The sequence below is a fragment of the Crocuta crocuta genome, unplaced genomic scaffold (genome assembly GCF_008692635.1).
Source record: "Crocuta crocuta isolate KB4526 unplaced genomic scaffold, BGI_CrCroc_1.0 scaffold13, whole genome shotgun sequence".
Classification (NCBI taxonomy): domain Eukaryota; kingdom Metazoa; phylum Chordata; class Mammalia; order Carnivora; family Hyaenidae; genus Crocuta; species Crocuta crocuta.
The window spans coordinates 3104815-3131325 of record NW_027530007.1 but is presented as its reverse complement, the minus strand read 5'-3'; the positions used below and the strand labels follow the sequence as shown (position 1 = coordinate 3131325).

Here is a 26511-nt window from a genome sequence, read left to right as displayed (position 1 = left end):
ACTACCCCTGAACTGTATTCACCCCACATACATCAAGGGCCACCACCAGTCTACCTACCCTGCTCCCCAACCCCAGAAGGAACAGGGTCAGGAATCAGACCTCTAGGAGCCTGGTAAACATGCACAGGTGTGAAGGAATGTATACATGCACACTCACAGCACCCGGCTGAGGATGCGTGCGTCCACGTGTGCTAGAATAGGTTTTTGTATGAAGTGCTCTCCCCTGCTGCTCTACGACTATCTAGAGGTGCTGCATGGCCAGGCTTGCTCAAAGCTCCCTTTCAGGTTAGTACAGGCCCACAAGGTAAATACTGTCCCCTTTAGAGTGGTGTCCTTATGCTACTCACAGCTTGCACAACCACACACAGCTCTGGCACTAGGGTATGGCTCAACAAACCCCTCCTGCTGAGGAGGCAACAACCTACCCTGGTCACTAGGGCTCGGCAGGGTCCTTATCCCTAACAGTATTCCAGCCTCCGTGGAGCCCCTTAGAACCTGGGGTTCTTGTTCTTCTGTGAAGCCTGCCCCTCTAGGTGTCCATTTCTGTTCCTCCTTCTCTCATATGTGAAATGACTTGGAAGATTTTCTGTTCCTTACAACCAAATAAACCTAACCGAAACCCTTACAAATCACATGTATTACTAGTTTTACTTAGAACATGGGCAGTAACTTCAACTTCTCATGCAAAAACCCAAGACAAATAGACTGTGAGGATTCTTCAAATACCAAGTGGTCTATGAATTAGGTCTTATCATTTTGTAACGTAACCATTTAAGGAAATATTTCACAATTAATTATACTGCTTACAGCTGCTGACACACTGGCAAATTTTACCAAGTGAAAACAATTTTACACTAAGGCAAGAGGGTCGCTTTACCAAAAACCTCTTTTTATTAGCAGTCCTATCTGACCCAGTTACCTAATATACAGACATGTGGCATATCTTATATTACTTATTATGAATGTTACTTATATATTACAAGTTAATTATGTAAATCACAATTCCAACCAAAACCTCATTCTAGTAAATATATTTAGTATTTGAGCATGACTGAGTTATTTGTGGTCAAATGTTCATTAAGATGGCTTAAGCAATCTTAACCATTTCCTAACACATAAATGCTCATTTTTCCTATTTTAAAAAACACTAGTACTGTCAGACAAGAAACCAAGCACAAGCCAACAGGCACACCAAAATCACACTTAAACAGAACAAGCAAAACTACAAATTTGGAATAATTACCAAGATACTACTAATAATTAACAATCACTTAAATATGATTCAAGAGGAATTCCTAGTTGTTGAAAACCCCTATGATCAGCTAGAGCATGGTGGTATCAGAAAGTGATTATGTAAGGGGCGCCTGGGTGGCTCAGTCGGTTGAGCATCCGACTTTGGCGACTTTGGCTCAGGTCATCATCTCACAGTCCGTGGGTTCGAGCACCTCGTCGGGCTCTGTGCTGACAGCTCAGAGCCTGGAGCCTGCTTCAGATTCTGTGTCTCTCTCTCTCCCTCTGCCCCTCCCCCGCTCACTCTCTGTCTCTCAAAATGAAATAAGGACATAAAAAAAATTTTAAGTTCTTCTTCAACCAAAAAAAAAAAAGTGATTGCGTAAGACAATAGTATAATGTTTCAGGGTGTGTATGTGTGTGTAATGAAGTTCACAGCTATGTTACACTAATGACTCTAAACATCTGAATTTTCTGCTATCTTAACCTTTAAATCAACTGCAAAAGAAGCTGCCAAAAGCAGTTAGTAGGAAACCACAGCATTCCCAGAAGAATTCAGCATATACAACTTATTTTACTACTTAAATGTTTTTTTGATTACTGGAATATGAGCAAGATGTTAAAGATTCAAAACTAATTTTAAAAGTAATGAGTGGGGGCGCCTGGATGGTTCAGTCAGTTAGGCAAAAGACTTTGGCTCAGGTCATGATCTTACAGTTCTTGAGTTCAAGCCCCACAAGAGGCTCTGTGCTGACAGCTAGCTCAGAGCCTGGAGCCTGCTTTGGATTCTGTGTCTCCCTCTCTCTCTGCCCCTCCCCAGCTTGAGCTCTATCTCTCTCAAAAATAAATGAACATTAAAAAAAAATTTTTAATAAGAAATAAAAGTAATGAGTACTTACTAAATTCATAATAATATTCAACTTACTCTGGTTTTAGCGGGGCCTAAGTCATATTCTTGTATGTGTGTGTTTAAGGCATCTGGCACATTTCTGTTCAATAGTACATATAATTATTGCAGGACCTGACAGTAATTACTGTGCCACTTTTTTTTTTAAATGTTTGGACTGACCACTAAGTCAAAACTGAAAAAGTAACTGGCATATTTATTTCTTGGTTTGGACTACCTTTTTTTTTTTTTTTTTGAGAGAGAGAGAGGGAGAGACAGAACATGAGTGGGGGAAGAGCAGAGAGAGAGGGAGACACAGAATACAAAGCAGGCTCCAGGCTCGGAGCTGCCAGCACAGCGCCCGACGCAGGGCTCAAACTCACAAACCATGAGACCACGACTTGAGCTGAAGTCAGGTGCTTACTGACTGAGCCCCCAGGCGCCCCTGGCCTACCTTTCTGTTGTGAATTGGTTCTCAGTTACTCTAGTCACCTTGCAACAAAACACTGGCAGAGAATATAATGGATTGAAATTACCAGACTCTATTCCCACTGAATAAATAATACATTTGAACGTTCACATTTCGCTGTAAAGGATACACAACTTTAGGGGTTACACTCTAAGTTTTGAAAGCAAAGTGGATCCGAAATCACATTCCTTAGAGCAGCCAGTCTGGAACAGAAGATGTTTATTCTGTGCTGTCGCCCTTGCCTCTGCACACCTCTCTCTCCAGCAGTTCACTACGTCAGAACAACTGAGATGGGGCAGGATGTGTGATAATAAAGGTCCTTCCAGGCATTTATCAAACAGATTATCTCTGGAACTACACCTTGGATTAGAAGTCTCTGAGCAGGACTTCGGCCTTCTGTGTCAATCCGTCCTATCAGACTTAATTTTATTTGTTTATATGACCATTGAAAACGACACTACTGCAACGCAACACTACTACATCTGCAAAATTGCTGATTTTAGTGAGTTCCTCTCCCCCACCACCTCACCCCACAACCACATTAAATCCAAGAAGGAAACCCGTGAGTCCAGTGCTAGGATTTTTCTTTTCTATAGAGCAGGTCTTTTTGATTTTTTTTTACTAATGATACTGAAAACTTTTTTTTTATGTTTTATTTGTCTTTGAGAGACACACACACACACACACAGGGAGACAGAGCACAAGGTGAGGGGAGGGGCAGAGAGAGGGAGATCATGACCTGAGCTGAGGTCAAGAGTCGTATGCCTAACTGAGCCACTCAGGCGTCCCTAAAACATATTTCTTTCTTTTTTTAATTTTTTTAAGTGTTTGTTTATTTTTGCAAGTGACTAGAGCATGAGTGGGGGAGGGGCAGAGAGGGAGACAGAATCCAAAGCAGGCTCCAGGCTCTGAATCCAATGCGGGGCTCAAACCCACTGGAGATCATGACCTGAGCTGAGGTCAGGACGTCCAACCAACTGAGCCACCCAGGCACCCAGATACTAAAAACTTTTTAAAGACTGCTAGTTTATATACAGTTTCCAACACCAAGAACACAAATAAATCCCTTTAATTTTGTTTAATATTCCAAGATAAACTATATTTCTCATCAGAGTATCAATTCCAAAGAGTCCTTGGAAGTCACGATGTGTAAATACTTCTGATAACAGAACAAATTAATGTCAAAACACAGCCAATAACACATAAAAGCCTCAATGCGCCTGTACCCGTCAAAGGGCATCTGTATTAGCAGCTCAGGGAAGTGGCATTTGCACGAAGGCACTACAACTGCGTTCAAAAGAAAATCATTAGGCCTCAGCCGTTATTCCCCTCCCCCATCCTCTCTGTCAAGATCCTTCGAAGCAATTAGCCAGTAGAAGGTGCTCTTCTGCACCCATCAACCCTCCATCCTTGGCCCAGGGCTGGGTTTAACCCAGGTGGACTCTGTCAATCCTATTCCTTGTCCAGTATTTGAGGAAGCCTCTACACCACTCCCCTCTCCCCCAAAGGAAAAACCAGATTTTTTTTATAACCCCTATTTACAAAACAAAGCAAAGCATGACAGCTCAATAGCCAGCATACCTGATTATCAACCATGAGACCACTAACGTGTCAAAACACACACTCTTTGCTAAATATTAACCTCAAATACAATTTTTGTCATCTTAACTGCAACAATCCACCACTGCTACCTAGAAAAGACCCTGCTCATATTCACTACAATAAGAGTCAAGTGAACAAATCACTGTCCTCACCAAAGTCAGGGGCAATGAGAAACAGGAAAGCAGACTATAAGACTGGGACGTAGAAAGAGGGATTCTGTCTTCACAATCACAAAAAAGAAAGAGCAGCAAAAACTAGAGCTGCAAAGGAAGGGAGGGAGGTGGAGAAAAGGAGTCTCTGAACATGTTTTTGAGTGTCCTTTAGTTTCTAATATACTCTTCTGCCTCTTACAAGGTTGCAAAAAAAGGCCAGACATGAGATGGGTGAAAGAAGGCTGAAAAAGAAAAGCGCCCACCCTTCCCCCATCTTCTCTCCTCTCTCCCAAAAAGAGCTGTGTTTGTCTGTGCAAACCTAGTCCCAAATATGGGAGAGACAGAATGAATGTGTGTATGGAAGAACAATGAGCCCTCAGCCTGGTATTGTGTGTGTGTGTGTGTGTGTGTGTGTGTGTGTGTGTGTCTGCCTCTTTTCCCTTCGACCTCAACAACAACAGGGAGAGCTGGAAGCCAGCTTTCCATGCAGGCCATCAAAATCCAAACTGGTTTATGATTTACGGGGGAATTAACTCAGCAAGCAAATCCATGGAAGGAAATCGCTACCCAAAGATGATTTTATTATTGTATAGATCCATCCTCTCTCCCCTCCCCCAATACACTGAGACTAAAGAAACCAGTGTACACCAGACAAAAAGGGTCCCTCTTTAAATGGAAAGCAATTAACAAAACTGTTTCTTATCTAAACATAGGATGCTTTAATTCGTGTTGCATGAAAATGTTTGTTTTGTAATTCACCAACTTTCCCTTTTACTAGTTATCTTTCCTGTGTTTGAAAAATTTGCTTTGGGGAAGCTATTTCAGGATTCATACAAAACTACTCTCTAAATGTCCCTTAAAATAGCAACACATACTGAAACATTTAAAGCACCCAGTTTCTCAAGGACACATTTTGCTTAAATCAATGTTTGAAGTCTGTAATCCAGAAAAAAACTGTAAGCAAACCTTGGAAAAGAGGCAGAGGAAAATGACAATTCAACAATGAATCATTTTGTTTTCCTTTCAACAACTTCTCAAGCAACCAGTTTCAAAGGAAACCTGCAATACTTCCCCCCTCCCCGCGCTCGCTCGCTCTCTCGCTCGCTCGCTCTCACACACACACTCTATGTAAAACTACCTCTCTTCTTTCCAAAACCTTAAAAAAATAAAAATAGAAGCCACTCTCTTTCACAGAGCAAAACTCAAACATGGTAAGAATCCTCTCCTGCTGCAAGTGATTTGGGGTTTCACAATTCAGTCATCGCACAGAACAGAGAACTGGGGATTTAGAACACAAAGAAGGAATCTCTCCCCAGTGGGAAAATGATACTTTAAGAAAAGTCCTCCCCCAAGACCCCCTGCCACCCCCTGCCACCCCACGCCCGTGCCCAGGACGAGGGGCCAGGAGAGAAGGCGGCCGCCACGCGCCGGCAACTTGGACACTTACCTTCCCCGGATGCGCTACACCATCAATGGAGGTGTGTTCGGCCGGCTCCCGGGAAAGTGGGGGACGGGGCGGGAGGCCCGCGGGGCTGGGGGCCGCCGGGCTCGGGCCGAGGAGGGGGCCGTCCGCGGGGACAGGGCCGGGGGCTGCAGGGGCTTCCCTCCCGTGACCTCGGGGGTGGTCTCCACTAGCTCCCTGCTCCTCGCTCGGCCAGTCCTTCAGGAGCGGGAGCCCAGGATCATGTCTGGTTTTGTTTTTCTGAGGGCGAGGGGCTCCCTGAGGATGATGGTGATTTTTTTTTCCTCAACTAGGAGAGAAAATGAGGCAGAGACAATGTGGGAGGCGAGCGAGGGGAGAGCACGGGGGAGGCGGAGGCGGGGGCGAGACCCGAGTCGGGCGAGCGTCGCGGGCGTGCGGGAGGAAGAGGAGGCTGGGAGCGCGGGGGGCGNATGACCGGGGTCACATTCTGCCTTTCCAGCCACTTCAGACGCGGACTCCTATCCCGAGGCGAGGGTGGCAAGGGGCACACGGAGCGGGTTCCAGCGACCCGCTTAAGGACCCTTTCGAAATTCCGATGAGAAGGAACGTTTTCAAAATAAGCCTGTGGCAGAAGACTAATTAAGAGAGAAAAACGAAATTCTCAGATCGCGCTGCTTCTCTGAAAAGAATATAATAAAGATGAAACGCCTGGAAAGTCTCATCAAGGAATAAAGGAGGGACTAGAACCCAGTCGCAGAGGGACTTTTAGAGAGAGAGCAGTGTGCACAACTCTATGCCGTAAGTTTGGAAAAAAAAAAATCTTAAAAAAATCAAATGCCACCTTTTTTCTTTGAGAAACATAGTATTCCTAAAAGGCTGGTGATCACCGGGTCGACGGTGCTCCCAGGGGAGCGAGAGGCAGGCCAAACGCTCATATCCTACTTAATATAATTTACAGGAATGAGGGGTTTGGAAATTTTAATTATGACTAGCAGTTTTTGAAATGCATATCATGTTTATTGAGTTCTTTCACACACCCTGGCATGAATCCAGGGCGAATCATCAACCTATTGTGGGTTTGTTAATATTACTGTAAATGCTTATTGGTGTCCTTATACCCTGCACTCTCCCTGAAGGAGTTCAGATCTGTATATAATAGAATAATTAAGGGATAGAACACAGTGCAAAATCATTCACTCATCTATTTCAAATAAAGCGATCATTTTCTCTTTGGAATATCTATTCAGATTATAATTTCCACATCCAGCAGTTTCTTTTAAGAATAATTTGGACTAGCAGATATTCTTGGACGGTGACCCAAGAGAGCTGAAAACACATAGGTCCTTGCCACTACCTTTCTGAGCAACTTTCAGCGAGAAAAACCCTGTGTGGCTGCAATTCCTTCAGCGATGAAATGGGAAAAGTAGTTAATACCTCATCTTATACCTAATAATGTGGGAACCGAATTTTACAACACGATAAATTCAGTACACGGCTCTGGACATCCGAGATACGGATTCGACAGCAGTTTGGAAATAATGATGAGCAAAGTGTATTAGACGGCTTCGGTTTCCATCAAAATCTACATTTACAAGAGCACTCTTTCTAATAAAGGGTCAGCCCTGTGATGGGCAAATGGATAACAGTTTGTCAGAAGATGCCTGTGACTCCTACAGGCTCTCGAGCTCAGGAAGCCTCATTTATTGGAGTATTAGGGCTTGCCGTCACTCTCACTTATTTATAAAAATGTAGATTAAGGAGCACCTGGCCGGCTCAGCCAGTAGAGCAGGCGACTCTTAATCTCAGGGTTGTGAGTTTACGCCCTATGTTGGGCATAGAGCCTACTTTCAAAACATGGAGATTGAGGCGTCTCAAGATTTCACATCGTTACAGAGCATAATATTATGGTATCGCACCGTAAAATTAGCAAACGAGATCTCTTTAACTACAACAATCCCATGCAAGACTTGTAGTCCAGCCATGAAGCTGGAGCGCACAGCTTTCCTGAGAGGCTGATCATGTAATAACAATACGTCTTAATAAGGACAACTATTAAACCATTGATCGAAAGCTTACCACATCCCAGCGAAGCGTGTTGTATTCCTTGATGCACTTAGTCCTGACAACAGCCTATGAAGTGTATTATTATCTCCATTTTAAAGGTCAAGAAACTGGGGCTTGGAGAAGTTAAATAACTCGGTCAAGGTGAAAGAGGTCAAATACCTAGTGGGGGTTTTTTCTCCCCACTATGAAATGAGAATGCATTTCCTTATCCTCTTCAGCAAGCTTTAGAAAATGGGTACCACTTTTGGTTATTGAATTTGAAAATATCAGGAAGGACTTTCGTTATTTTACGTAACTTACTCCAGGTAGAAGTGATTTTATTTTGCATACAGAGGTCACATCAGAAATATATTACCATTATTTAAAAGAAGCCAGGAGAGGGGCGCCTGGGTGGCTCAGTCGGTGAAACATCCAGCTCTTGGTTTGGTCTCAGGTCATGATCTCATGGTTGGTGAGTTCAAGCCTCCCAAATCGGGTTTCGCGCTGCCAGTGTGGAGCCTGCTTGGGATTCTGTCTTCCTTTCCTTCCCTCTCTCTGTCCCTACCCCAGTTGTGAATGTGCTCACTCACTCCCTCTCACTCTCTTTCTCAAAATAAATAAATAAACTTTAAAAAATAAATAAAGGAAAAATAAAAGAAGATAGAGAAGGAAGGATTATTTAATAAGTGATGTGGGACAACCAGATAACCATATAAGAAAAAAAATGCTGAAAAAAAAAATTAACTAGATTTATGTTATTCCTTTTTTCTCTTTCTTAACGTTTATTTATGTATTTTGAGAGAGAGAGCACACGAATCCAAAGCAGGCTCTATACTGTCAGCCCAGAGCCCAACACGGGGCTCAGACTCATGGGATCATGACCTGAGCCAAAATCAAGCCTTGGACACTTAACCCACTGAGCCACCAAAGCACCCTAAGCATGCCACTCTTGATCTCAGGGTCATCAGTTCAAGCCCCACATTGGGGAGAGAGAGAGACCTTACCATGGTCTACAGGTGAGCCACTCTTTGTTAGGTTGAGTTTAAAAGTTTATAACTCAACCCTCATTATAGGCTATAAGCCCTCATTATAGGTTATGTTTATTCTTTTTATAAGTCAGATATTATATGATTTGTTTTAATGAAACCATGAAAGTAATTAGAGGGATGCTAAAAGTTTTTCAAATCATGGATTGAGGGAGTTTAAGCATGACAGGAAATCCAGAAGCCATAAAGGAAAAACACCAATGAATTTTAATGCATACATATTTTACATCTCTATTAGGACAAAAATCAGCACAACAATACAAGAAACAAAAAAATTGAGGGAAAAATATTTTCATTACCTATAATATTATAAATAATTATAATAATATAATAAAGTACTAATTTCTTAATACAAAGAGCTCTTACAAATTTGTAAGAAAAAATCAGAAAAGTGGACAAAATATATGAACAAAAAATTCATAGAGAAATGTGTTCAATAAACATGATTCAATCATGATAAAATAAATGCAAATTAAAATAATCTCTCAGATTAAGGAAAACTTTAACTTCACAGTACCCAGCATTGATGAGGATGTGGGAAAACAGGCCCTTTGATGCACTTTGTTTTTTAATGTTTTTATTTATTTCTCAGAGAGAGAGAGAGAGAGACAGCGTGAGCAGGGGAAGGTCAGAGAGAGAGAGGGAGACACAGAATCTGAAACAGGCTCCATGCTCTGAGCCGCCAGCACAGAGTCCGATGGGGGGCTCAAACCCACGAACCGTGAGATCATGACCTGAGCCGAAGTCGGACGCCCAACTGACTGAGCCACCCAGGTGCCCCCTTTGATGCACATTTTTAGAACACAATTTGGCAACAGCCTATGAAACAGTTAAATATCCATACTCTTCAAACCCCAAAATTCTGCTTCTAGAAAGCCATTCTACAAATAACTTTGCATAAATGTACAAAAATAATACAACCATGTATATAACTGCAACATTATTTCTAATAGTGAAAACCTGGAAAAATCCACACATCCATCAACAAAGAATGCTTAAATCAATTATAGTACAAACATACAAAGGAATACTTTATAGATTTCAAAAAGAATTTGGTAAATCTGAATTGATACAGAATGACAATCAGGATTCAGGAGTTAAATGAAAAAAGCAAGTCACAGAACAATTATGCAAAATGTGAGTCTATTTGTTGTTGTTGTTGTTGTTTACTAGGCTCTACGCCCAACGCAGGGTGGGGCTCAAACTCACAACTCCCAGATCAAGAGTTGCAAGCTCAGGGCACTTGGGTGGCAGTCGGTTAAGCGTCCAACTCTTGATTTCACCTCAGGTCGTGATCTCACACTTTGTGAGATCCAGTTCCACAATAGGCTGTTAACTGGCTTGAGATTTTCTCTTTCCCTCTCTCTCTGCCCCTCCTCCACTTACGCTCTCTTCTCTCTCAAAAAAAAGAAAAAAGAGTCACATGCTCTTGTGACTGAGGTAGCCAAGCACTACCTATTTGTATGTTTTATTTATTTTTATTTTTTTATTTTAGAGAGAGGGACAGAGGTTGAGGGAGAGAGAGAGAAAATCTTAAGCAGTCTCCGCATTCAGCACAGACCCCAACTAGGGGCTTGATGCCGCAAACCTCAAGATCATGACCTGAGCCGAAACTAAGAGTCAGACACTCAGCCTACTAAGCCACCCAGGCACCCCTATTTGATTTTTAAAAGGACAAGTTTATAGGGGTGCCTGGTTGGCTCAGTCAGTAGAGCATGCAGCTTTTGATCTCAGGGTTGTGAGTTCAAGCCCCATGTTGGGTGTAGAGATTACTTTTAAAAAAAGATCTTTTTAAAAAAGAGGGACAAATTTGTATATGCATCAGAAAGGTCTAAAAACACATTCACCAGGAAAATGTTTGTAGTGAGTCCACTGGGCATGGAATGAAGAGCAATGAGGGAACAGGGGACAGACTTCTGATTTCATGTGACTCCGTTCTGTTTGATTTTTTTCCTCTCCATATCAAGCATGTATAATTTTTATAATTAAAAAAAAGAATTCGAGTTCTTTGAACATATGGCTGGTAACTAGCCTTCATAACTTACCAGAAGTACTCAAGCTTTAGAACAAGCAAATTATTTTCCTCTAAAATGCCTTCGGCAAAACTGGGGTGCTTTATCAAGCCTGGTAACAGACTGAAACTTGTTTCTAGGCATATTCTTTGAAATTGCCTTCCAAGTTTATGTGGTGCAAATGCCAGTCAACACCGCGCCCCAGCCACCCCCCATTACACTTTTTCAGGTTGAGTGAGAGGAGAGCTCACTACTCTGTCCCATTGTGCTATGTTTGTGGATGCTCAACACTCACCTTGGGCTTCCCAACACTGGGGGTTTGCTTCACAATTCATCAGAAATCAGAAGTGCTCCCTCCCCAGTCTTTTCCCTGAGCCCCAGTAAGGAACCGCTGATAGCCTTTTAAAGTCCCTCCACTGAGCAGAATGGAGCAATGCGTGATTGTGGCCCTTTGTACAGGAGGCACCCATCACGCATGCAAACATGTACAAAAGTGAAACGAACAGGGGCGCCTGTATGTCTCAGCTGGTAAAGCATCCGACTTCAGCCCGGGTCATGATCCTGAGGTTCACGAGTTCGAGCCCCATGTGGGGCTCTGTGCTGACGGCTCAGCCTGGAGCCTGCTTTGGATTCTGTGACTCCCTCTCTTGGTGCTCCTCCCCCTCTCCTCTCAAAAATAAGTAAATGTTAGGGACGCCTGGGTGGCTCAGTCGGTTAAGCGTCCGACTTCGGCTCAGGTCATGATCTCACGGTTTGTGGGTTTGAGCCCCGCGTCGGGCTCTGTGCTGACGGCTCAGCCTGGAGCCTGCTTTGGATTCTGTGACTCCCTCTCTCTCTGACCTTCCCCTGCTCACGCTCTCTCTCTCTCTCAAAAATAAATAAAAACATTAAAATTTTTTTTAAAAATAAGTAAACATTAAATTTTTTTTAAGTGAAACAGCTTTCCAAAATTCAAAGCCCTTTTCCTTTGTGTGGACGTGACTGATTATGGATAGCAGTTAAGGTTCTCCACTCAACTCCAGACGCCGATGAGTTTTCTTTCAACCCAAGTAGAAGTGGGTCTGCACACCAACACACCTACAGATAGATCTCAAGGAAACTCTGCTCCGCCAAACCATCAGATGCAGTGCAATGATGCTCTTCTCCGAGTTACACTTAGCCAGCCAATGCCACAGTGTACCGTCCCGGGGGCCATGGGTGCCTTCGGGATGAGATCTAAACCCAACATCTGACCTCTGACCACATGTGGTCATTGAAAAGTCTCCTAGGGCTCCATGAAAGAATTAAGGAGAGGAGATGCTGATTTCATTGTCCTGGCCCAATTCCAAGTTTGATCGTTCTCAGTCCTCTTCCTTTGTCTGCCTGCCATCTCACTGAGACGTGCTATTCCTCGGTTCCTGTTATAAACAGCTGTCCACTGTTAACTGAGCAAGCCGGAGAGCCGGCGAATTCCACCCTGGGGGAAGCTGCATTTCAAGATAAACATTTCCTCCGCATCTTTGGTAAACTACTTAGGTTTACCTTGGAGGAAACGTATCATTTTCTAAAGAGAATAAGGGCAGGGTAATGGGGAGTTAAAAATTATCCACAAGCCCTGTTTTGTCCAAATGGTGAACAAAGAAGACTGGAATTGATCACAAAGGGGGCCTCAGAAGGGGGAGTCCATGGGAAATAAATCTGAGATTCTAACATTTTATTTGGGAATCCAGAATTTAATCTTAAACATTGATGAAGCAGGTGCTATTTGCCACCAAAATGCATTTCTTCAATCTGAGGCATATTTACAGAGCAAACAGGCAAGTAACTCCGTAAATCCAAGGAAACAAGGAAATCCATCCCCTGCTGTCTAAGCTTCGGCGTCCGTGTTAGTCATGTCTTGGCCACTCAGTTTAATGCCTCCCTCCTATATTCATTCAACACTTAAGACATCCTAATTTCAAAATATCATCCCCAAATGTTTCCTTCTAATACTCCAATTTTCAGAATAATTACTCTCCTTAATCCTAAAGAGAATTTAGGGGCACCTGGGTGGCTCAGTCGGTTAAGAGTCCAACTTCGGCTCAGATCATGATCTCATGGTTCGTGGGTTCAAGCCCCACATCAGGCCCTGTGCTGACAGCTCAGAGCCTGGAGTCTGCTTCGGATTCTGTGTCTCCCTCTCTCTCTGCCCATTCTCCATTCATGCTCTTTCTCTGTCTCTCAAAAATAAATAAATGTTAAAAAGGTTTTAAAACACTACCTTAAAAAAGTCTATTAACTTTTTTTTAATATTTTTATTTCTAGGAGAGAGAGAGAGAGAGAGACAGCGTGAGCAGGGGAGGGTCAGAGAGAGAGGGAGTCACAGACTCTGAAATAGGCTCCAGGCTCTGAGCTGACAGTCAGCACAGAGCCCGACGCGGGGCTCGAACCCACGAACCACGAGATCATGACCTAAGTGAAAGTTGGATGCTTAACCGACTAAGCCACTCAGGCGCCCCAAAAGTCTATTAACTTTTGATTTTTAAAAATAAGTTGTCTTTTTTTAAGTCACAATTAAAGTTTATTTATTTTGAGAAAGAGAGTGTGCAGGCACATACATGCATGGAGGGGAGGGGCAGAGAGAGAGGAAGTGAAAGAATATGATATAATACATTTTAAAATAGTTACCCTCAATACATTTTAAAATCTTTTTAATGTTTATTTCTGAGAGAGGAAGAGAGAGAGACAGAGTGTGACCAGGGGAGGGGCAGAGAGAGAGGGAGACAGAATCTGAAGCAGGCTCCAGGCTCTGAGATCTCAGCACAGAGCCCAAAGCGGGGCTTGAACTCACAAACCTTGAAATCATGACCTGAGCTTGAGTCGGTCACTTAATNACGAACCGTGAGATCATGACCTAAGCGAAAGTCGGACGCTTAACCGGCTAAGCCACCCAGGCGCCCGTCTCAATACGTTTCAAAATACTTCCCTTGGGGCACCTGTGTGGCTTGGTCAATTGAGCGTCCAGCTTCAGGTCATGATCTTGATTTCAGCTCAGGTCATGAGCTCATGGTTCATGGGATCGAGAGCCATGTTGGGCTCTGAGCTGAGGGTGTGGAGCCTGCTTGGGATTCTCTCTCTCCCTCTCTCGCTGCCCCATCCTTGCTTGCACGTGCTCTCTCTCTCAAAATAAACATTTAAAAAATTATTTTAAAAATTGTAAAATAAAAGTTTATGGGGGATGTTTGCCCTTTTTAAAGTTTATTTATTTATTTATTTTTAAATAATCTCTATACCCCACCTGTGGCTCAAATTCATGACCCCAAGATCAAGAGTCATATGCTCTTTCACTCACCAAGGCACCCCAATGTTTGGCTTTTCTTAAAGAGAAAATACAAAAAGAGCAGACTACAAAATACAGAATATTCACATTCTCTTGATTAATAAAATCATCAGAAGAGGGGCAGCTGGCTGGCTTAGCATGCAACTCTTGATCTTGGGGTTGTGAGTTTAAGCTCCACAATGGGTGGAGATTACTTAAAAATAAAATTTTTTAGAATGTCATAAGAATTATTCCTGAAATATCCCCCCAATGGCCTTCGAAACAACCTCCGAAAGAGTCCCATTACCTTCAAATTAATAGCAAATTCTTACTGCAGTCAAAGATAGGAAAGAGAACGCCCAGATGAGCTGTGATGGCTCTTTGCTCTACGCTGAAGCACTACATCCCCCCTCTAACCTGGTAATATGCAACTACAATCCCAGGGTGAAAGGAATTGCCTAGAGTCAGAGAGAGGTGGCAAAGGGACATAAAAACTTTGGGTAAGTTGATTATCACAAATAAAGGAAATGAATTTCAGTCTCTGTAATTAAGGATAAAGTACAGGATTAAAGATACTTGATTATAGAGGCTTCTGGGTGGCTTAGTCGGTTGGGCCTCCAAATTTGGCTCAGGTCATGATCTCGTGGTCTGTGGGTTCGAACCCCACATCAGGCTCTGTGCTGACAGCTCAGAGCCTGGAGCCTGTTTCAGATTCTGTGTCTCCTTCTCTCTCTGACCCTCCCCAGCTTGTGCTCTCTCTCTGTCTCAAAAATAAACGTTAAAAAAGAAAATTTAAAAAGAAAAAAAAAGATACTTGATTATATTTATTTATCTATACTGACCCTTGATTTCAGATCAGGTCATGATCTCATGGTTCCTGGGTTTGAGCCCTGCACCGCGTTGGGCTCCATGCTGACAGCACAGAGCCTGCTTGGGATTCTCCCTCTTCCTCTCTCTCTGCCCCTCCCCTGCTAGTGCTCTGTCTCTCTCTCAAAATAAATAAGTAAACATTTTAAAAATTTAAATATAGATTTTTTTAATCTTACATAATTTTTTAAAACTTCTTTTAGAAGCCCCCGATATGAAGATGCACTCATGAAGATGCACTCCTGAACCCAATACAGAAATCAAATAGTATGGGTTAAAGAGTCAAAAATGAAATGCAAAACTACAGGAAGTTTAGAATATAATATATGAGAAGTTGTTAAGCAAGACCTAAAAAGCACAAACTAGTGAAAGACACATTTGACTAAAATGATCTTAAAGACTTCTTATGAGAAATTACATTAAAATGAAATAAGTCGGGGGGGGTGCCTGGGTGGCCCAGTCAAACATCCAACTTTGGCTCAGGTCATGATCTCACGGTTCGTGGGTTCGAGCCCCGCGTCAGGCTCTGTGCTGACTGCCAGCTCAGAGCCTGGAGCCTATTTCAGATTCTGTATCTCCCTCTCTCTCTGACCCTCCCCTGCTCATGCTCTCTCTCTCTCTCTCTCTCTCTGAGAAATAAATAAAACATTAAAAAAATTAAAATAAGTCGGAATCACATACTGGGAAAAGATTGTTGCAATTTCAAGCATGACAGATTAGTGATTAGAATCTATAAAGAAAACTTATAAATCTCTTTAGAGAGACAACCCACCAGAAAAGTGGGTGAAGGTAAGAACAGAGAATCAGCAGGTGCATCTGGGTGGCTCAGTCGATCAAGCGTCTGACTCTTGATTTTGGCTCAGGTCATGATCCCAGAGTTGTGGGATTGAGCCCCGCATTGGACTCTTCTCTGAGCTTAGAGTCTGCTTGGGATTCTCTCTCTCCCTCCCTCTGCCCCTCTGCCCTGCTTGAGCATGCTCTGTACCTACATACATACATACATACATACATACATAAAAATAAGTAAATACAGAAGTAAAGAACAGATCATCGGCAGAAGAATCTGCATGTCCAGTAAGTCCTTATTCTTGGCAAGTTTCAACATACACATTGATGATCCTTCTAACAACTAGCTTCTTTTGTGTGCGTGTGTATGTGCGTGGGCATGTGCATGTGTGGTGTGTCTGTTTTCATTGTGGTCAAACACACGTAACAAACAATTTATCATCTTAACCATCTTTGAGTGCACAGCTCAACAGCATTAAGTATTTTCACATTGTTGTGCAACCAGCCTCTGTGTGCAAGATGAAAATCTTGCAAAATCGAAAGTATTCCCCTTTCTGTTTCTATGAATTTGACACCTCTAGATACCTTATATAAGTGAAATCCAACAGTGTTTGATGTTTGTGCCTGGCTTACTTCTGTTAACATAACGTCCTTATGTGAATTTGCTAGGGCTGACATATGGTGCCACCGGCTGGATGGCTGAACAGCAGAAATGTATTTTCTCCCTGTTCGGGAGGCTGGACGTCTGACACCAGGTGCCAGCAGGGCTGCTTCCTCCTGAGGCCTCGCTCCTTGGCTCATAGGTGGCTGAGTCCTCACCAGGCTTTTTCCGTGTGTGCGCGTCCCTGGTGTCTCTTCCTCTTCTTTTTTTATTTGTATTTTTATTTTTTTTAACGTTTGTTTATTTTTGAGAGAGACCAACAGACAGAAAGAGCAGGAGAGGCAGAGGCAGAGAGAGAAGGAGACACAGACTCCGAAGCAGGCTCCAGGCTCCGAGCTGTCAGCACAGAACCCGACATGGAGCTCGAACCCACAAACTGTGAGATCATGACCTGAACCGAAGTCAGATGCTTAACGGACTGAGCCCCCGAGGTGCTCCTCTTCCTCTTCTTATAATGATACCCACCAGGCCTGGTGGCTCCCATCTTTTAAGATTTCACTTTCCCTTAATCACTTTGTTAAAGGCTCTGTCTCTAAATATAGTCACACTGGGGGTAAGCCTTCTTAAATTCAGGGGGACCTGTCCCTTTGTGCATCTACAGTGGTGACCTGTATAAACCCTGCACTGACTGCACTTGGACTTGGCCGTTTCTCTTGCCTTAACAACATTTTAAACTACTTTAATTAATTACTTAGCAGATTAATAGAGCAGAACAAAAGAATAACTATTTAGCCTCAGTGGCCTTTCTGGCCATAACAATGATTTGATCGAGAGTTTACTATTAATTTCATTTTAGGTGACAGTTGGTAGCCACTGACCCTTGGATTCAGTGCTCGTGGTCACTGGTAAGGAGGTTTGAGGCAGGCTAGATTATTTGTTCACTTACTTATTTGTGTACCTATTGTTTGCTCCCTGCTGGAATGTGAGCATCACAAAGGCAGGCATATTTGTTGAATCGCAAGGAAGAGGGGAGTGGTGAGGAATAAAGAATGCACATGAAGCCCTCAGAGTTGACTGTGGACATTGCTTAACTAAATGTAAGATTGAGTTCATTTAGAGTCAATATGAGTATATAGCAGATTTGAGCTTTGGCATTGACTACTGTAAGGTGTAAATTTTTGAAAACTTTTTTTTTAATGTTTATTTATTTTTGAGAGAGAGAGAGAGTGAGCAGAGAGAAGGAGACACTGAATCTGAAGCAGCTTCAGGCTGCGAGCTGTCAGCACAGAGCCCGACGCGGGGCATGACCTGAGCTGAAGTCAGATGCTTAATCTTTTTTTTTTTTTAATTTTTTTAATGTTTTATTTATTTCTGAGAGAGAGAAGGAGAGAGCATGCATGAATGGGGAGAGTCAGAGAGAGAGACACACAGAATCGGAAACAGGCTCCAGGCTCTGAGCTAGCTGTCAGCACAGAGCCTGACGCAGGGCTCGAACCCACAAACTGTGAGATCATGACCTGAGCTGAAGTCGGATGTTTAACCGACTGAGCCACCCAGGTGCCCTATCAGATGCTTAATCGACTGAGCCACCCACGTGCCCCATTGAAAACTTCTGAATGAAGATGATAATAAGACTTTGGGGGAAAAAACTACTTAGTTAAAGTCACTGAAATGTACCAAATCAATTTTTGTGATCTCATTTAAAATAAATTCTTTGTCCTCTAATGTTTCTAGTAATTTATGTTAATACAGATTAAAATAGACAAATGTTATGTATGCAAAGCTACAGACATTGTTTTGATTTAAGTGCTCTCTGAGAAAATATGATTGACCACATAGAGATAACAGTGCGTATCTGTGTTCGAGAAGAATTCCAATTCTTGTCTTCCTAAAATAAATCTGAGTTGGTCCTAGTACCGTATCCTACCAATGACTCGATGCCCACTTCCTCTTCTGTGTCTGTTTACTTTCCATGGTCAAGCACTGTACCCTCTGCCTTGCACACACCCTCAGCAACTTGCCCCCTCCCTTCCTAATGTTCCCTGAGCCAAACCACAACCCTGGTGATAATTCCAACTTGCTGCCTGCTCGGCACCTGCCCCTGCCTAGCCAAATGAGTCTGGCATCACACTGCCTGGTTTCCTTTTATTTTTTTTTTTTTCCTTTTAAATTCATGACCACAAACCTCAAGTGGACTCTAATGCCCTTGGCAATCCTAGGATACTCACCCGGGTTCATTTCTCACCCAGTGCTCCAGCCAGTTAATTTCACATCCCTTCCTCCCTCCTCAAACCTTCCACACCCCCTCCTTTCTTTCTGAGCTCATTGTGGATATTGACGTGATCAGCAGAGAAAGTCTGCATCTGCGCACTCTCCACATCTATCTCTCCATCTCTGAACCCCACTCTGGCTTCCTGTCTGCTACTGTAGATAAATCACCTACAGTCCTATGAAAGCCTACCCCTCTGCTTTGACACCTCCCCTCCCTCCCATTACTCATGAAGATCACTCAGCCCTTCTCCCCTTTCTCTGATGGATCTTTTTATTTGGGGCGGGGGGGCGTCTGCTGGACCACTTCCATTAGAAGACAAATAGGATGTCTTTTCTCTGACCTTATGCCTTCTGTGGACTACATGTTCCCTGTTATCTACTTTCCCATTGTCTTGCTCCTTTTTGCAGCAAAACATCTTCAAAAGAACGGTCTATACTTGCTATCTCCAATTTTTTACCCTTCTCTTTCAATCCACTCCGATCTCACTTTGACTCAACCTTTCCACCAAAACTTTTCCTATTGACGACACCACGGAGCTCCATGTTGCTAGAAAGGAGAGTCAATTATCCGTCTTCCACTTCCCTGATCTATCTGCAGCTTTTGATACAACGGATCACGACCTCTTACCTGACAGACTCTACTGGGCCACCAGGAGACCCCATACTCCTGGTTTCCTCTTACCTCACAGGTGAGCGTGTCTCAGTGTTTTTCAGTGATTCCTTCGCTTCTCCCCAGCCTCTGAGTGTTGTAGCGCCAGGCCCGGTCCTTTTCTGCACTTACAATCTGTCCCCTGTCGGTTCCATTCATTGTCATGGCTTTAAAGACCACCTAATTCCTGATCAGTCTCAAGTGTACAACTCCAACCCAGACCTCCCTCCCGAACCCCAGACNGCGGGGCTCGAACCCACGAACCGTGAGATCATGACCTAAGTGAAAGTCGGACGCTTAACCGACTAAGCCACCCAGGTGCCCCCCGAACCCCAGACTCTTACAGCCCATGGCCAGCTCAATATCTCCACTTGATGTTTAAGGTATGTCAAACTTAACATCCCCCAAACTAAGCACCTGCCCCACCTTAGATCTTCCCCATCTCAGTCCATAGCAGCTCCATTCTCCCAGTTGCTCAGACTAAAACCTTTGAGTCTCTCACATCCACATCCAACCCATCAGAAAAATTCTATTGGCTCTACCTTCTAACAATGTCCATGCCTCCTCTACCACCATCCTAATCCAAGTCACTGTCATCTCTTGCCTGGATTATTGCAGCAGGCTCTTCATTTCTGAGTCTCTAGATAGTCTATTCTCAACTTGGTAGCTGTGATTTTTTTTTTAAAGTTTAGGTTAGGGCGCCTGGGTGGCTCAGTGGGTTAAGTGTCAGGCTCTTGGTTTCAGCTGAGGTCATGATCACACAGTTCGTGGGATCGAGCCCCACATCTGGCTCCGTGCTGACACCTCAAAGACTGCTTGGGATTCTCTCCCTGCCCATCCCCTGCTGTTTGTGCTCTTTCTCTCTCTCCCTCTCTCTGCCCCTCCCCCCGCAAAATAAATAAACTTAAAAAATAAATAAATAGGGGTGCCTGGGTGGCTCAGTTGGTTAAGCGTCCAACTTGATATCAGCTCAGGTCATGATCTCACAGTGTGTGAGTTCAAGCCCCATGTCGGGCTCTGTGCTGCCAGATCAGAGCCTGGAGCCTGCTTGGGATTCTCCCTCTCCCTCTCTCTCTTCCCCTTCCCTGTTCATGCTCTCTCTCTCTTTTAAAAATAAATGAACATTTTGGGGCGCCTGGGTGGCTTAGTCGGGTANAGGAAGGAAGGAAGGAAGGAAGAAGTAGGTTAGAGTCTGTCACTGTGCAGCTCAAAACTTGACAATGACCCTGTATCAGTCAAGATGACCCTGGTTATGCTGTGGTAGCAAATAACCCCAGCATTTCAGTGACTTAAAATAGTGGTCATTTCTGGGTGGCCTGGGTGGCTCAGTTGGTTGAGCATCTGAACTCTTAATTTCGGCTTTGGTCATGATCTCACAGTTCATGAGGTCGAGCCCCAAGTTGGGCTCTGCGCTGACAGTGTGGATTCTGCTTGGGATATTCTCTCTCTCTCTCTCTCCCTCTCCCCGCCCCTCTCCGCTCATCGCTCTCATGAGATTTCTCTCCCTCCCTCTCTCAAATAAATAAACAGTTAAAAAATAGTGATCATTTCTTTCTCATGCTGCACCACCCACCTCAGGCAGCAGCAGGGAGCCACTCATCACCGCCATTGACCAGAGACTTGGGTTTTCAGCTCAGGAACTATCTTGAATGTTTCTGATCACCTTGGCAGAAGAGTAAACAGCTCTAGAAAATTATCACTCATAATTAACTGCTTTTAAAGTGAATTTTCAAAACTCAGTGGTCAGAACTATTCACATGCCTTGATACGTCAGTAAGACAGCCAGTAAGTGTCATCCTGCTCCATTCTGAGGGCCGGGACTTGGTGTTCTCCTGAGCACCGTGGGCTCCCAGCAGTGCTCAAAATGTAAAAGCACTGTCCTTACACCAGCCTGTGACGCTCTGCAGCAGCAGCCCCTGCCCCCACCGCTCTGGCCTCANTACCGTTACCACTGCATCATGTTACCACTGCATAATCCGAGAGGGTATTCCTCTGCCTGCCAATGATCTGCATGATAATTCCTCTACCTCCTACCTTGCCTCGTTTATTTAAAACTGTAATCCACCCCTTCTCCATTGCTAATCCTCACAGCACTCTCTCCACACACACCCCCACTCTCTCCACACACACACCGGCATAGAAACTTCCTGAGTGCAGACAAGGCAGGGGCCGTGTCTGTTTCGTCCAGGATGTACCCCCACAAGCCAAGCCCAGATCAGGACCTGCTCAAGATAGGAGCTCAGGAATTGTCGCTTCAATGAACAAACCTCGCTAGGGGTCAGGAAAACATAAACAAAACCCACAGAACATCGTCTCAGAGCTGCAAGCCCCGATGGGGATTTGGAGAGAGGAAAACCTTTGCGCTTCTAGGCAGGGCGCACTGGCGCAACTGCTCTGGAGAGCAATCCGGCACTCTGGAGTCAAGTCCAGGGTGAGTTCACTTCCAAGGATTTACCCTGAAGAACCCGCATCCACGTATGTCCAAGGAGCCATGCCAAAAGATGTTCATAGCAGTATTGCTTATAATAGGGGGAAAAAATGGAAACAACTGGAATTTCCATCAGCAAGATACCTGATAAAAGATTGTCATATACAAGGGGACATAAAGCAGTTACAAGGAATTATTGTGTGTGTATTGACTCCCAGTGTAAGGAGACGGGAGGCTGCTTTCGTTCACACAGCAGGGAAAAAGCTGAGAACACTGAAAATCAGCAATCATTCTTAGACCTGTCAAAGAACTGAGGTCACAGGGCAGGCTGCTGACTCCAAATGAGGAGAGGTGGACTCAGAGGCGAAGAGAATCAAAGAGAATCACAACTCACCTGAACAGAGACTCCACAGGGACCAGCACCTGGGAAGGTGCCCCGGTTGACACGTTGCTGGAGGCTCAATGTGGATCAGCTTGAAAGTTAAAAACTCCAGGGCCCCCCTCACACTTGTGAGTTATAACTCCGGGACCCCTCCCAGGTGGTCACAGTAAAGATTGAGAGAAAAACCCCCTCCCACTTCCAGCAGGGGAAGGGGGAGAGGAGCCATTTTGGAACACACCCGCGAGTACTCTGTTCCTTTTAACAAGCTCTGTCCTCCAAAGAAACCGTTTCGCCAGAGCCTAATGGACCCAAAAGGAGGGAAATGTCCAGCTGCACCCCCCTCAAGCCTTCCTACCTCCCCAAAGCGGGTAAGGGAGCTGAGAAGCCCTAGACAGCGATGGCCCACAGGCACGGGCCCCCCAAAGGACCCAGACCTCATAATCCACACCTACACGCGTCACATTCCAGCTGCAAAAAATCATAGGCAAAGACAAATTTTGAAAGAGGCCAGAGGAAAAGGACTTCTCTATGGAGGAGCAAGGAAAGAATTACACAGAATTTCCCTTTGGAAACCATGCAGGCAAGAAACGGATGGAAAAATTGGAAGTTTTGAAAGAGGGGCGCTCCTGGGTGGCTTGGTCGGTTCAACATCAGACTCTTGATCTCAGCTCAGGTCTTGATCTCAGGGTTGTGAGTTCAGGCCCCACGTTGGGCTCCACGCTGGGCATGAAGTCTACTTAATAACATGACCACGTTAGAAAAAGAAAAAGAAGATGGCCATGCAGAAACAGATACTCAGGGAGAAGTCCATGTCAGGATGGGAACAGAGGTTTGAGTGATGCATATACAAGCCAAGGGACACCAAGGGTGGCTGACAGAGAGACCAGAGACCTGGAAAAGACTCTCCTTCAGAGCGCTCAGAAGGAAGCAACCCTTGGGTGCCTGGCTGGCTCACTGGGGTGTGCAACTCTTGACCTTGGGGTTGTGAGTTTGAGCCCCATGTTGGGTGTAGGGAATACATATATATAAATGTGTATACCTATATATCAATTTTTTTTTTCAGAAAGCAGCCCTGCCAACTCCTTGGTTTTGGACTTTTAGCTTCCAGAACTGTAAGACAAGCCACCCAGTTTGTGGTACTTTGTGAGAGCTAAGGAAACTAAGAGAATAATTTCGTTTAGGTGGATTTTACCTCCTGACATGTATCCCATTAAGCATCTTTGAAACACGAGAATCTACCAGCACACATTCCACACGCTGTCAGCACAATGACGTCATCACGTCACACAACCTCTGCAAACCCCCGCTGTGCACACGCCGTAGGATGAGAGTAACAAAGGCAAGTAACATCTTAGTTTGTTATAAAATGTTGACCTCACAGACCACTAAAAAAGGTCCCTTGAGAACTGCCGACTAATCTAAATCCCTTCTTTTTTATAGATGAGGAAACTGAAGCTTAAGGATGGGAAGGAGGCTCCCCTTAGTCTTGGGCTAATTAGAGTCTCAGCTTCCTGACTCAATTGTGGGGGTTCCTTGAACCATAAAGCCACACAACAAATGTTTAGAGGGGAGACAAAGGCAAGTAACTAGTGTGAAACCAACGAGTTAGTCTAGACTAGACAGTGCTCTAGACTTTGTTATATCATTAAATACAAACCCTTCCCCCCTCCCTTTGTCCTTCCTTCCTTCCTTCCGTCCTTCCTTCCTTCCTTCCTTCCTAGGGTACCCACCACTGCCCCCATGCCCGGAGTTGGCATGACGAAAACGTGCACGCGGATGTGTGTGAGCAGCTGCCGCACACACATCTTTGGGAGAAGGAGCCGTAGTGCTCTCGGGTTTTCAAAGGGGGTCCGTGACTCAGAGAAGATTACAAACCACTGCAAGAGGGAAAGGTCATCCGAGGAATGCTGACTTAGAGGCGGTCTCTCCTGGGTGTGCGAGGACTTTGAAATCAGGCTGCCTTTCCCTCCTCTGTCCCCAGGACGAGTCTGCAGCACCCTCCACAGGGGTGCGGTGTGACCGCTCCCAGCCTTGAGCCTCTTGTGCCGCTATCTCGTGACCTGAACCCAGATGTGCGTGAAACAGCTAATTCATTAAAAAGTCATGTGAAGAATGACCTCTGCCTGCAGGAGCCATCAAGCAGCAGAATAATTTAGGGTTGTCCGGACAGGGAGAGGGCACCGCGAGGCAGAGGCGTCATGCTTTCACTCTGTTTGGCCCAGAACAACCAAATGTTCATATAAGTACAAACCTTGGAAGAGTGATGTTTAAAATTCTAAGTATTTTATGGGGAACCCCGGGTGGCTCAGTCCATTAAGTGTTATATTTTGGCTCAGGTCATGATCTCGTGGTCTGTGAGTTCGAGCCCCACATCAGACTCTGTGCTAACAGCTCAGAGCCAGGAGCCTGCTTCAGATTGTATCTCCTCTCCCTCCCCCGCTCATTCTCTCTCTCTCTCTCTCTCTTTCTCTCTCTCTCAAAAATAAATAAATTTTTTAATTCTAAATATTTTTTAATTCAAGTTTTTTTAAGATTTTATTATTATTCTTTTTAATGTTTATTTTTGAGAGACAGAGCATGAGCAGGAGAGGGGCAGCGAGAGAGAGAGATACGCAGAATCTGAAGCGGGCTCCAGGCTCCGAGCTGTCAGCACAGAGCCCGATGTGGGGTTGGAACTCATAGACCATGAGATCATGACCTGAGCCAAAGTCGGATGCCTAACCAACTGGGCCACCCAGGCGCCCCTAAAACAAAAAATGGTTTTTACATTTATTTATTTTTGAGAGACTGGGAGAGACAGAGCACAAGTGGGGGAGGGGCAGAAAGAGCTGGAGACACAGAATCTAAAGCAGGCTCCAGGCTCTGAGCTGTCAGCACAGAGCCTGACATGGGGCCTGAACTCACAAACAGCGAGATCATGACCGGAGCGGAAGTCAGACGCTTAACCGACTGAGCCACCCAGGCGCCCCTAAATATTTCAACACTTGAGCATACATTGATGGACTAAATCCAGCTCTAGGTAACTAAGATTTTTCTAATTGGAAATAAAGAGCAAAAAAAAAAAAAAATCATATATATGTATATATAAAATGAGATAAAATCTTGTCTTTGTCCCTCCAACTACCTAAAGTTCAATTTCATGATAACCAAATGCTTCAGTTATTTGTCTTTGCACAATCATGTTCATTCATCAGCTGCACTTGCCCAAATCACATTACTTTTGGAGGATTCTGAGCAAAGAAAATTAGCAGATTGATTTCTCATCCAAACACCAAAATATGCAGCATCAAAACAATTTTTTAAAAAATGCTTTGGTTGAACAACTGTTTGAAATAACTCATCGTTTATTTTTGTATATTTTGTGGCACAGCGGTAAGGTGTCGTGGCCACTCCTGGAAAAGGAAATTTATCTTCCAAGAAATGTATTGGCTCACCTTCAAATTCACAAATGCTTCAGTTGCTTATGGCCAATCTAGGTCTTTCCCCTTGGGTGGAGATTTAACCACATATACCCCCAGTTCCCTCTTCATGTATTCTGTTTATACCTTGCAGCAATAAAAAGTAGTTCACTCTCGCTTTTTATCTGGTAAAATATCACAGTTTAATTAAATTATTTTGGTCTGGGTCCAAAACAGCCTCTTCATGATGTCATAGAAGTTATAGGTTTTCTGAAGGACGCCAAGGCTATTTAGACGGTACATACATTATGATCATTACGGCCGCGTATTATAGTTACCTCTGTTTTACAGTTCATTATTTAAGAATGCTTGTCGAAAAGGTCAAAGCCTTTACAGAATCATTTGGCTCATTGGAGACTTGGCTAATTTACAAATAATTTCACAAATATTTTCCTGCCAGCGTTGCTTATGGACAAAGATCTGATTCAGGATATAGAATCTTCAGATTATAAATGCTGCACTGCCTCAGCCAGATACTCATCAGCATTTCCTTATTCCAAATCATACCACCTTGTTAAATAGACATGAAACACACTCATAATATGGCAATCTCCGTTTTAAAAATCATCTTCCTTTCATTATAAATCTCACAAATCAGTAATCTAAGTTGTTTCCCCTTGCCATTAATGTGCGTTAATACATGCCTTCATATGAAAAATAGGAAAGCTGAAGAAGTGGAAAAAATATCAAAAGATATTTTTCCTAACAAAATATTTTGCATATCTAATGAAACCAATCAAAAGCACAAAAATTCTAAAGGGATCATAAAAATACAATAAATCATCCCAAAGAATAAATTGCTCTTAATGTCCATATTACCGCTCCCTGCACTAGGAAGTGCATTAGGGATACATTAGCCACATCGCTGCAATTCTGGCCAATGGCCTCTTTGTCAACCTGTCCCTTATGGAGGAACACAAATCGATTTT

At 43.9% G+C, this 26511-nt stretch overlaps 1 protein-coding gene across 4 annotated transcripts in view; it reads right to left on the bottom strand.

Annotated features, from left to right (window-relative positions):
• Positions 1-6225, bottom strand: part of RERE (arginine-glutamic acid dipeptide repeats) — a 439014-nt gene extending 432789 nt beyond the window's left edge. For all 4 annotated transcript variants that reach the window (XM_077763853.1, XM_077763852.1, XM_077763854.1 and 1 more), the window contains exon 1: positions 5787-6225. The gene's annotated coding sequence lies outside the window, so the exon portion shown is untranslated. The remainder of the gene's footprint in view (positions 1-5786) is intronic.
• Between the last annotated feature and the right edge of the window lie 20286 nt (positions 6226-26511).